At 38.8% G+C, this 11,953-nt stretch overlaps 1 pseudogene; it reads left to right on the top strand.

Annotated features, from left to right (window-relative positions):
- The first annotated feature begins 9,704 nt into the window (after positions 1-9,704).
- On the top strand, positions 9,705-10,760 carry LOC101412605 (actin, cytoplasmic 1-like; annotated as a pseudogene).
- Positions 10,761-11,953: the final 1,193 nt, after the last annotated feature.

The following is an 11,953-nucleotide window of genomic DNA, read 5'->3' as shown; positions in this document are numbered from 1 at the left end:
TGATCTCAGCCATTCTGATGGCTGGATTTAAGATACTTCTCAAATCTATACAGCAACAGGACCACTGAAGCATTTCCACATTAACAATTCTTTTTTTGGCAGCACTGATCTTGAATAGATTTGTCTTAGAAAGTGTGATCAGATAAGGGATATGTGGGCTTCACAAGTCAAAGGCTAAATCTTACCCGTCAACTCTAAAGTGCACAAAAGCAATCTTTTTTTAATTTTTATTTTATTTTTTATTTTTTAATTCATTTTTTAAAATTTTACATTAAAAAAATATGAGGTCCCCATTTACCCCTCACCCCCTCCACCCCACCATTCCTTCCACAACAACACTCTTCCCCATCATCATGAAACATCCATTGCATTTGGTGAATACGTCTCTGGGCATCGCTGCACCTCATGGTCAATGGTCCACATCATAGCCCACACTTTCCCACGTTCCATCCAGTGGGCTATGGGAGGATCTACAATGACTGGTAATTGTCCCTGCAGCACCACCCAGGACAACTCCAAGTCCCGAAAATGCCTCCACATCTCATCTCTTCCTCCCATTCCCCAAACCCAGCAGCCACCATGGCCACTTTTTCCACACCAATGCCCCATTTTCTCGATTACTAACCACAATAGTTCATGAATAGAATATCAGTAAGTCCACTGTATTCCTCCATCCTGTGGACCTTGGATTGGTTGTGTCCATTCCACATCTATGTCAAGAGGGGGTTTAGATTCCACATGGATGCTGGATGCAATCCTCCTGCTTGCAGTTGTAGGCACTCTTGGCTCCATGGTGTGATGGTTGACCTTCTTCAACTCCATGTTAGCTGAGTGGGGTAAGTCCAATAAACCAGAGTGTATGAGCTGAAGTCTGTTGAGGCTCAGGGCCTGGCTATCATATGGTCAGTCCAGAGATTCAGATCCCCTAGATCTATCTTAAACCCCAGCACCAACTACAATTCTGATAAAGTAACAGGAAAGACTTGTGAAAAGAGATCACATCTGAGTCCAGCTCCATCACGCAGAAACACCAACTCTAAAGAAGGGCCAACTGACATGGCAGTGAACTCCATCTGCCATGACCATAAAACCTGTGGGTCTCTTTAGCCCTCAGAAGAGGTTTGTATCTAATTTATCTGTCTCACAAAAGCAATCTTTAAATAATATTAGAATTCAACTTTAAGTTCAAATTTCCTCAAATCAGTCACGCAGTTTCACCTTTCAATTTACTTTTAAAAGTGTAGTAAGTGAGGGAATCAATCTTGAATTAGTTTAGGGCTGATAGTCATTTGAAAAGTAAAATTTAAACTTCTCTTTTCTTTCCTTTGATGATGATTAAACATTAACTGTGAGAAACTTAGGAAAGGCAAGGGCCTGGATCTAGCATGCTGCATAATCTCTGCTACAATCCAGAACATATTTTTCATTTAAAGTGAGTTAAAATTTCAATAAACTCTCTTAATTTCTGTTCATCTGTGAATATTTTGAGCTCTTCCTCATTTTTTAATGCAAGTTTCTTTTAGCACCCTAACTATGTCATACCACTGCCTTCTCACCTCCATGGTTTCAGATGAGAAATCAGTGCTTAATCTTACCGAGCTTCCCTTGTATGTGATAAATCTCTTTTCTCTCGATGTTATCAGTATTCTTTCTGTCTTGAGCATTTGACAATTTGAAAAAAAAAGTCTCAGGGTAAGCCTGTTAAGATTTATACTATTTGGAGTGTACTGTGCTTCCTAGACATGTACATCCATATTCCTCATAAGAGTTGGGAAATTTTCAGCCATTATTTCCTCCAACACTCCTTCTGCCCCCTTTCCCTTCTTTTCTCCCTCTGGGATGCCTATAATGCATATCTTTGTGTGTTTCATGTTGTTATTCAATTGCCTGAATACCTCCTGAAATTTTTCTTTTTATCTATCTATTCTAATATCTGTGTGATTTCAGATGTAGTACCTTGAGGAATGAACAAAGGGAGTAATGCAACTACAGACTAAAGTAGAGTTATTGTTATTCTAGCAATAGAAGAAATTGTAACAATTTCTAAAAAGACAATGGACAGCAAAACTTCTGAGGGGAGGGAGAAGAAAGAATAGATGTAACATGGAGGCATTTCGAGGACATTGAAATTGTTCTGCATGACATTGCAATGACAGAGGTCATTATACATTTAATTAAAATCTATAAATTGTGTGGTGCAAAGTGTAAACCATAAGGTAAACTACAGACCAAGGTTAGTAGCAATACTTCATGTGTGTTCATCAATTGTAACAAATGTACCACACTAATGAAAGATGTTCTTAATGGGGAAAACCGTGAGAGATGGAGGGGGTGGGATATATGGGAATCCTCTATATTTTCATGCAAAATTTATGTAATCTAAAGCTTCCTTTAAAAAATAATAATAAAAGAAATTTTTTAAAAATTTTTAACATGAAGAAAATCTAATGAGTTTTTTTAAATTTTGGGGTTATTATTTCTGCATAGCCAAACTTTTAGTACATCTTTCCAATTTTTGAATATCATTAATTGTTAGAAATAATTATTGACAAGCACTTTCTGAGTGTCCATATCATCTATTGTTCTCTCAGAGTTTATATAAGTAAGAGGACAATATATATTCATTCAATCATTCATTCTTTCAAAAAATATTTATTAAAAATCTAATATATTAATAATCCAATGCTAGATGCAGTGGATACAAAGATAAATGAAACAGGAATTTATGCTCTTAATTATAATGCAAGTATTAACTTGAAACATGAAAATGCAGTTGTTTGTCAAAATTGGTTGAATATCATCAATTTTATATGGTTAAACCACAAAGATTTGCATGCATGAAGTAACAAATCAGTTTTACTGACAACAGGTTGATAAGAATTCAGAGGTGGTAGAAATAACCAAAGGGCTAGTGTTATCAGAGAAGCTTCATATAGAAGGTGAAAAGTGACCTCAGCTTTAAGGAAAAGGATTTGGCAAAGGGAATAAAAAATATAAAGGGTTTCTAGGTGAGGGGATAAAATAAACCAGGCCTGGAAACTGAGAATGTTTATGCCCTGTGTCTTTCTCTGCATGTGTCCTATAAGCATTGATCTTCTTTTCTTCAGTATTATGGTGTCTTACAACTCACTCATGTGCCAGTTTCTAGATTCCAGTCACCTCTAGTACCACCAAGAACCAACCTGTCCTAAACAGGGGAAACAAGGAACCCTGTTTCCTCCACTCATTGCCTGAATGTCCTCATCTTCTCTCCCAAACTCACACACCATGGGAAGACATAGATATTCATAGGAATTCTTCTAGCCTCCAAGTTCTAAGCCTACACATCTGAGATCAGCATATCAGTCCATCACTCTCAATGTCTCATCATGTCAGAAACATAGCAATTAACCTAAACACTTTTCTTTAACCATCCTGACTTTTACAGTTTCCAAGTTATATATTTTTATGGTATAAAAATCTTTTAGGATCTATCATTCCATTAGACCTGTGCATTCTTATTTTCTAATTCAAGAGTAGTTTAAAAACCATACAAATAACTAAGACTCACTATTTTATAGTAATATTTTTCTATCTAGAAAAAATCAGATCCACTTCTAAATGTAGTACTTGGAATTTTTTAAAAGAATGTACCACAATTTCCTGAGGCAACTCTGAAATGACAATATAAAACTAACATTTTAATATTTGTACTGTACAACTGTTTAAAGAAGATTTACTTGTGTTACCTCATTTAATCTTCACAACAAACTATAAAGTATGGTCTATTAGAGTCCCAAAGAAAGTGAAGAACAAAAATTAAGCAATTTACTCAAATATCTTATAGATAGTAAGTGTTATAGTCAGATAAAAAGTTTGGGGACATTTATTGAGCACCTGCTGTGTACCCAAACCTGTGTCATCTAGTTCCATAAGAGATCTCCTTCAAGTTCACTTAATTGTTGGTAGCCTCGATGAAAAGAGTGCAAGGCATTATTATATACTCTTTACAGATGATACAACTGAGGCTTAGAAAGTTAATACAATTTGTCCTGTTCATGTTGCTATTAATTTCCACAGATTTTTAAAAACCCATTCACAATGTCTTTGGAATAAATGTTCTGATTCCCTTGTTAATTATATTGGTCAGTGTCCTTTCTTTTCTGGGTTCTGCCATCTTCCAGCTTCCAGCTCCCACCATCTTTCAGCTTCTGGCTCCTCCCCATGGATTTCTTTCTCTTTAGCTTTGGGGATTTTCTCTTTATGAGACATCCAGCAATAGGATTAAGATCCATCCTGAGTCAGCTGGCCACACTTTAAAACCAATAAAACTAAAAATAAAATCTTTAAAAGGTACAATTTACAATTGGTTCACAGTCTCTGGAATGGAATTAAGATAGAAAATGTGTTTATTCTGGGGCACATAATTTAGCCTACCACTGGCAGTCTCACTATATCCTCATAAATCTTTTTTTTCTTTCAACCTCGCCACTGATCTTATTTACTCCCTCCTGTAAGCATAACCCAACCTAGCACTTTGGAATCAAAGGGATCACTATGCAGGGCAAATATAAGAATAGCTTCATCTTGTAGCTGCTCTTCAAAATCGAACTGCTGCTTTTCTGGCCCTGGTTTTTATCCCGGTTGCAAGAACCAAGCTCATTTTATTTTCCCCCTCTTATGTATTTTTTGACTTTTTTCTCTTAGCACAGCAGTTGTAGGTTTACAGAAAAATCGTGCAGAAAGTATAGTCACCATAAACCAACCCCTCACACACAGTTTCCCCTATTCTTAACGTTTTGCATTAGTGTGGTAACTTTGTTACAATTGATGAAACAATATTATTTTAATTCTATTAATAACTATATTCCATAGATTAAATTAAGGTTCATTCTCTGTGCCTAACACAAAACCTATGGATTTGGGCTTTTTTTTCAATTCTAGTAACACACAACCTAAAATTTCACATTTTTAACCTCTTTAAAATATACAATTCAGTGGTATTAAATACATCCACAATATTGGACTACTTTTCCATGATCTAATTTACTTGAAATAATTATAATATGAAAATTCAGAATCAGAAATTATTGTTTTTTGGGGTTTTTTTTTTTGGTTTGATATTTTTATTTTTTTATTTTTTGACTATTTTTAAAAGTTTTAAGGAACATAGATCACAAAAAATGTTACATTAAAAAATATAACAGGCTCCCATATACCCCACATCCCACCCCACCCCCACTCCACCCACATCAACAACCTCTTTCATCATTGTGGCACATTCATTGCATTTGGTGAATACATTTTGGAGCACTGCTGCACCACATGGATATTAGTTAACCTTATAGTTTACACTCTCCCCCAGTTCATTCAGTGGGTTATGGCAGGAAATATAATGTCCAGCATCTGTCCCTGCAATATCATTTAGGACAACTCCAAGTCCCGAAAATGCCCTCACATCACATGTCTTCTTCCCTCTGCCTGCCCTCAGCAATTACCATGGCCATTTTCTCTACATCAGTGCTGCAAGTTCTTCCATTATTAGTCACAATAGTTCTATATTAGAATACCAATTAGAATACAGATTTACTAGTGGCAGGGGTGGGCCTGGGGAATGAGTAATCAATGCTTAACTGGAAGAGGAAACTCAGTTTTACTTATTCCTTATAACCTGATCCCCACTTTGTTCTTTAATTGTGCCAAATATCTTCCAAGATGGGGATCTTCCTAGTCCACTCAGGCTTCAGGCAGGACGCTCATATTGCTGCCAGGACTCTTGAGTATCTATTTTCCACTTCCTATATGGGCTGGTACTGGCCTCTGCCCACTCTACAGGGTTTGTCTAGTTTCCACATGATTATTTACATGTACAAATTTTGAGAGTTTCTGTAAAAGAAATTGTCAAACCAAATATATTTTCTTATAAATTCATTTGTTCACTTTCTTCTAACCTCATGGGGATAAATTATGTCAAGGATTCAGGTCTCATGATAAAGACAATAGAATTTACCCCATTACACTGCTGTGTAAAATAAACTGCTTCTGATGAATCTCAGTTGGGGCATTTTACATGATTAAGTCTTTATATGGGTTCCAAATATCCATCCATATTATACTTGTCAGCTTGAAACATAACTATTGGTGAACAACACCAATAAAACCAAGAGCAGTATGTTTTGATTGATGCTGAATACATTCATTTATATTTAATCATTAGAGGCACAAACAGAAGTTTCTGAGCCTCCTTATGAATTTTCTTTTGATCCACACTATGACGGAGACACAGTGCAGAGTCTTTTCTTCCTCTTTTTCTGCATGGGTGGAGTGAGGAAAATCCCTACCTGTCAAGACAGTTGGTTCCAAAATGAAATATAAGTATGGCCTCATACAGCACAGTGGAGAGAGTAAAGGCCCTAGATACTCAATTTGGGTTACACAGTGGGGACCAGAGGCATGTCTTTACCTTGCCAACTGGATGACCATAAAGCATGGAACTGTGGAATTTTTTTAACTTTGCTGTTTCAAAATAATGTTATTTAAAATTTTTATCTTTATGAACTATAACTTGCATAATTTTATTAGCTTTTCTGAAAAAAGTAAGTTTTTATGAACAAAGAAGCACTTAGGAATTACTAGGCAGATGCAGATATTGCTCTAGTCACAATGTAATAGTTATTCATTTAATAAATTCATCACATGCAACACTATAAGCTTTGGACATGATATGCAAATTTCATGGTCCATTTTTAAGATTATATAAAATTGTTTGTTATTGTGCTGCATGATAATTGGCATGAATAGTAAGCATTTGATATAAAAACCTGAAGGTTGCATTGTATTTACTGAGAATTTCAGGGATTCATTTGAGGGCTTTGGGGGTGAAGAGTGGTCTTCATCCTGATAAGTAGGCTATAGTAGAGAATCTGTCCTCACCCTTCTCCAACCTCACCACCAGACACATGCCCTCTTCCTTCCTCTCAGGAAAGTTTTCTGACAAACTGCTGTCCCCATGGTTGTTTCCCATATGCTGCCAGGAAGCTCAAGTGCAAAAGCAGGTTAAAGCTCTATGTGTCTCTGGGAGAAAAGGTCTGAGGTCTGGACTGTGGCCTGGGCTCGCACTAGGTAGATGATCCTTTGATTAAGTACATCAATTCAGGCCCCACAATCCATATTATTAGTTATAATTTTCAACTTTAGGAAGCCCAAGCAGACTCATCAAGGTACCCATGCTAGAAACTATTGCTAGCCAGAGTTCCTAAACATATACACCTTTTCTATGTCCTGTAAGAGGGTGTATGTCCACTGACCACCCCTCCAGCTATATTTGCTTCTCTTTCCCAGGCTAGACCTGATCCAAAATTTCCCCTAAAACTAAAATTTTGCTCACTCAGAAATAGGAAACTTCATGACCCATCACAACCTCCCAGGACCCCTGAAGTGGCTATGCTTCTCACATTCTTCTGAAGCCTAAAAAATACTAGGTACTGCTAGAAGCACTGATTACTGTCCAAAGAAATAAATTCCAAGTTATGAAAGGAAGAAAATACAGAAAATAAATATTTATATCAATGGGATTTAGACTTAGAGAACTGGATTTATGTTTTAATACATAAAAGACTAATGGATATATCAACCACCTACCCTGGCTCTATTTTCCTCATCTATAAATGTAGGAAATCACTACTTTCACTGTAAAGAGCTGGGTAGGAAATGCTCCCAAGGGAACCATTCCAGGGCTCTGCATTGCCCAAAACCTTTCTTTAATCAAAAGCTTGCCACCAAAGTCTTAAAAGTGAAAGGGTCTGAGTGTTTGTTTCTGGTATAATCCAGCAAATTAGGGTATAAACTCAACATTCACAATTAGTTATGGGTAGAGACAACCTTGATAAAACAGAATGCATAGTAGAATGTTTAAAAGGAAAGGACAATATATTAAGCTTCATTTTTGAAGAAGTTTTGGATCGCAGAGAGGTTCAACTATGGCAGGGGAGGAGCACAGGTGTGGAGTGTCATTGATGGGGTATGATTGGGTGGGAGGGAGTTCTTCAGGGCATGAATATAGGGTATACAAATATGTTCAGATATTCATTGGGTATTGTCATAGTACATAGCATTACACACGACAACTGAGGGTGTGCTGAGTTCCTAGCCAGGGGAGCTCTGTTCCATTCCCCAATGGAACAGCAAGAATCCCCAAGGTTCAAGAGCAAAAACCAGTGAAGAAGAATGGTCAAATGATGGGCCCTTGATACTGATGACTATGTTTATGAGCCTATGTGCTTTAAATTTCAACTAGTCCTAGAGCTGCAGGGTGCCTAAGAGTTACCTCCTGAGAATCTCCATGTTGCTCAAATGTGGCCACTGTCTAAGCCAAACTCAGCATGTAAGTGCATTACCTTCCCCCCAGCATGGGGGATATGACTCCCAATGGTGAACCTCCCTGGCATTGAGGGATTACTACCAATCACCAGTTGGTGATGCAACTAGAAAAAGACCTTGAATGAAAGGGGGAAATGGTAAAGACAAATGAGTTTATATGACTAAGAAACTTCAAAATGAGTCAGAAGGTCATCAGAGGGGTCACACTTTATGCACATCTCAGCAGGATACCAGAGACAGCCAAAGTAGATACAACCCCAGGTACTGGTTCTCCTGAGGGCTACAGAGACACACAGGTTCTATGGTCATAGCAGATGGTTCTGAAGTTCAGTGCCTTGCCAGTGGGCCCTACTTTGGAATTTGTGCTTCTGAGTGTGATGGAGTTGGACTCAGATGTGATCTCCCTACACATGCATCTTCTGTCACTTTTACTGAGCCTGTGGTTGGTGCTGGGGTTAGTGTATGCTCAGGAGACTTGACTTTCTGGACTTTCCATATGCCAGCTGGGCCTTGAGCCTCAGCAGAGTTGCAACACCTACTCTCTGGTTCGTTGGACTTACCCAGGTCTGCTGACAGGGAGATAAGAGTGGTCAGCCACTGCACCAGGGAACTGAGAGAGTCTACAACTGCAAAGAGGAGAATCTCATCCATAAGCCATGTGGGATCTAAGCCCCCTCTTAATTTAGAGGTGGAGTGGACATCGCCATCGCAGGTCCACAGGATGGAGGAATAAAATATGGATTAGAGTGGGCTTACTGGTATTCTACTATACAACTACTGTGAGTCTAGCAATGGAAGCATTTGTATCATTAACGTAGAGACAGTGGCCAGGAGTTGCTGTCGGCCAGGAGAGGGAACAAGAGACATGATATGGGGACATTTTGGGGACTTGGAGTTGTCCTGACTGATATTGCAGGGACAGATGCAGGACATTATATATCCTGACATAACCACTGAATGGACTGGGGGGAGAGTGCAAACTACAATGTAAACTACAATCCATGTGGTGTATCAGTGCTCCAAATGTATTCACTAAAATACAATGAATGTGCCACACTGATGAAAGAGGTTGTTCATGTGGGAGGAGTAGGTGGGGGGGAGAGTGGGGTATATGGGAGCCTGTAATATTTTTTAACGTAACATTTTGTGTGATCTGTGCATCTTTTTAAAAAGACAAAAAATGCTAAATAAAAAAAAGAAATATAGACTTTCAAAAAAAAAGGAAGGGAAAGAGGGTTTTATCTCAAGGGTCACTGGGAAGTGAAAGAGAAGAGGAAACTGACTAAGTATCAGAAGACACAGTTAAGAAGTGGACCCCTGGGCTTCCCAACAAAGCTGCAGGTAAGATGGAAGTTTTTACATTAAAATACCTCCAACAAGCACCCCAAGCTACTGACCCAGGCAAGGTACCCCTGAACCCCAAGGCCGATCATGAGAAGATGACTCAAATCATGTTCGAGACCAACAACACGGCCATGTACTTGGCCATCCAGGCGTGCTGTCCTTGTGCTCCTTCAGCCGTACCACAGGCATCCTCATGGACTCTGGAGACGGGGTCATCCTTGTCTACCAGGGCTATATCGTGCCCCACACTGACCTGTGTCTTGACCTGGCCGGCCAGGACCCATCCGACTACCCGCTGAGGCTCCTCACCCAGCGTGGCTTAGCTTCACCACCACCACTGAGCCAGAGATCGTGCGTGACACAGAGAGAAGTTCTGCTACGTCGCCTTGAAGTCAGAACAGGAGATGGCCACCGCCGTGTCCTGCTCCTCCCTGGAAAAGAATTTTGAGGGGCCTGACCGGCAGGTCCTCACCATCTTCTACAAACCCCGAGGCCCTCTCCCAGCACTCCTTCCTGTGCATGGAATCCTATGGCATCCACGAAACTACCTTTAACTCCATCATGAGGTGTGGCGAGGACATCCGCAAGGACCTCTGAGCCAACATGGTGCTGTATGGTGGGACCACCACGTACCCCGGCATCAGACAGGATGCAGGAGATTCACAACGCCGGCCCCCAGCACAGTGAAGATCAAGATCATCGCCCCGCCGGCCCCACTGAGAGCAAGCACCCCGTGTAGACGCCAACCTGGTCTTGCTGTCCACCTCCAGCAGATACGACTCAGCGAGCAGGAGTACCCTGAGTGGGGAGCCTGCACTGTTCACCCCAAATGTTACTTAGTTGCGTTACACCCTTTCTTGACAAATCCTAACTCGCGCAGAAAAAGAGATGAGATTAGTTTGGCTTTATTTGCTTTTTTTGTTTTTTGTTTTTGGTGTGTGGTTTTGTTTTGTTTTTTGGCGCTTGACTCAGGGTTTAAAAACTGGAACAGTGAAGGTTACAGCAGTCAGTTGGAGCTAACATCCTTGAAGTTCTGCAAATGTGGCCGAGGACGTTGACTATACATTGTTCCTTTATTCTTTTTTAATACCCATTCCAAATACCGTGAGATGCATTGTTACAGGAAATCCTTGCCCTCCCAAAAGCCGCCCACTTCTCCCCAAAGAGAAGGTCCCAGTTCCCGCCCATGTTCACACAGGAGGGTGACAACATTGCTTTCCTGCAAATTGTATCATTCAAAAAAAAAAGTTTTTAAATCTTCTGCCTTAATACTTGTTTTTATTTTTTATTTTGAATGGTCAGCCACCGTGGCTCCCTTTTTGGCCTCTAACTTTAGGTGTCTGAAGGCTTTTGGTTTTCCTAGGAGTTGGTTTTGTTGCAGAATCAGCAGGGCTTACCTGTACACTGACTTAACATAAAGGGCACACCTTAAAGAAACAAAAATAAAATAAAATGAAATCTCCAACCAGAGCCTCCACTTACACTAAGGATTTTGCTTCTTATTTACTTCATCTGCCAGATACACTTTCAAATTGCTATGCTAAGTATAGTTCCCTTATAAGTTAAAACAAGCAATTATCCTAAAATATTTAAAATAAATCACCATACCATGCCTTAATATAACAGTACAAATATCAAAGAAAATTTCTACAATCACAAATATGGGAAAAAAATATTCAAAAGTATCCCTAATCCTCCAGAAGTTTATAAATTCTACAGTAGATTTAAAGGCATTCTATCAATTTCTGAGACAAGAATCCCATTACAAGAACACAGACTCTATTCTTTAAAACAGAGATATAATTCAACCATAGAAACAAGTTGCTTCATCAATAAAATTAGATTGTGGAAATAGAAAGCTGACATACACAAACATGAAAATATCTCCATATATATATATATGAACTATGTATATCTATATACACACATGTATGCATATAGATAGATCCAGGTATTCCACAAAGATCTAAAAATTAAAGTACGAAAATTTTGCTGCCCAATTCCATATTATTTTCATGCAATTTTAAGACATATTCCTTTTGTATGTACACTTAGATAGGCCCAGAACAATCTAGCTGAGGAAATAAAAGACAGCAGTAAATATTCTTAAAGACAATTTATAGTCCATATACTCTGATTCACTGAATATATAGTCTTGTTATAATGGTGATAAATTAGACAGACGTATGTTTCCTTAAAGCAGATACTTATCTGAAACTAATTGCTAAGTCAAGTGTAAGTGCATTTATTG

The sequence above is a fragment of the Dasypus novemcinctus genome, chromosome 4 (assembly GCF_030445035.2).
Source record: "Dasypus novemcinctus isolate mDasNov1 chromosome 4, mDasNov1.1.hap2, whole genome shotgun sequence".
NCBI classification, from domain to species: Eukaryota; Metazoa; Chordata; class Mammalia; order Cingulata; family Dasypodidae; genus Dasypus; species Dasypus novemcinctus.
This window is presented reverse-complemented; position numbering and strand designations above follow the sequence as displayed.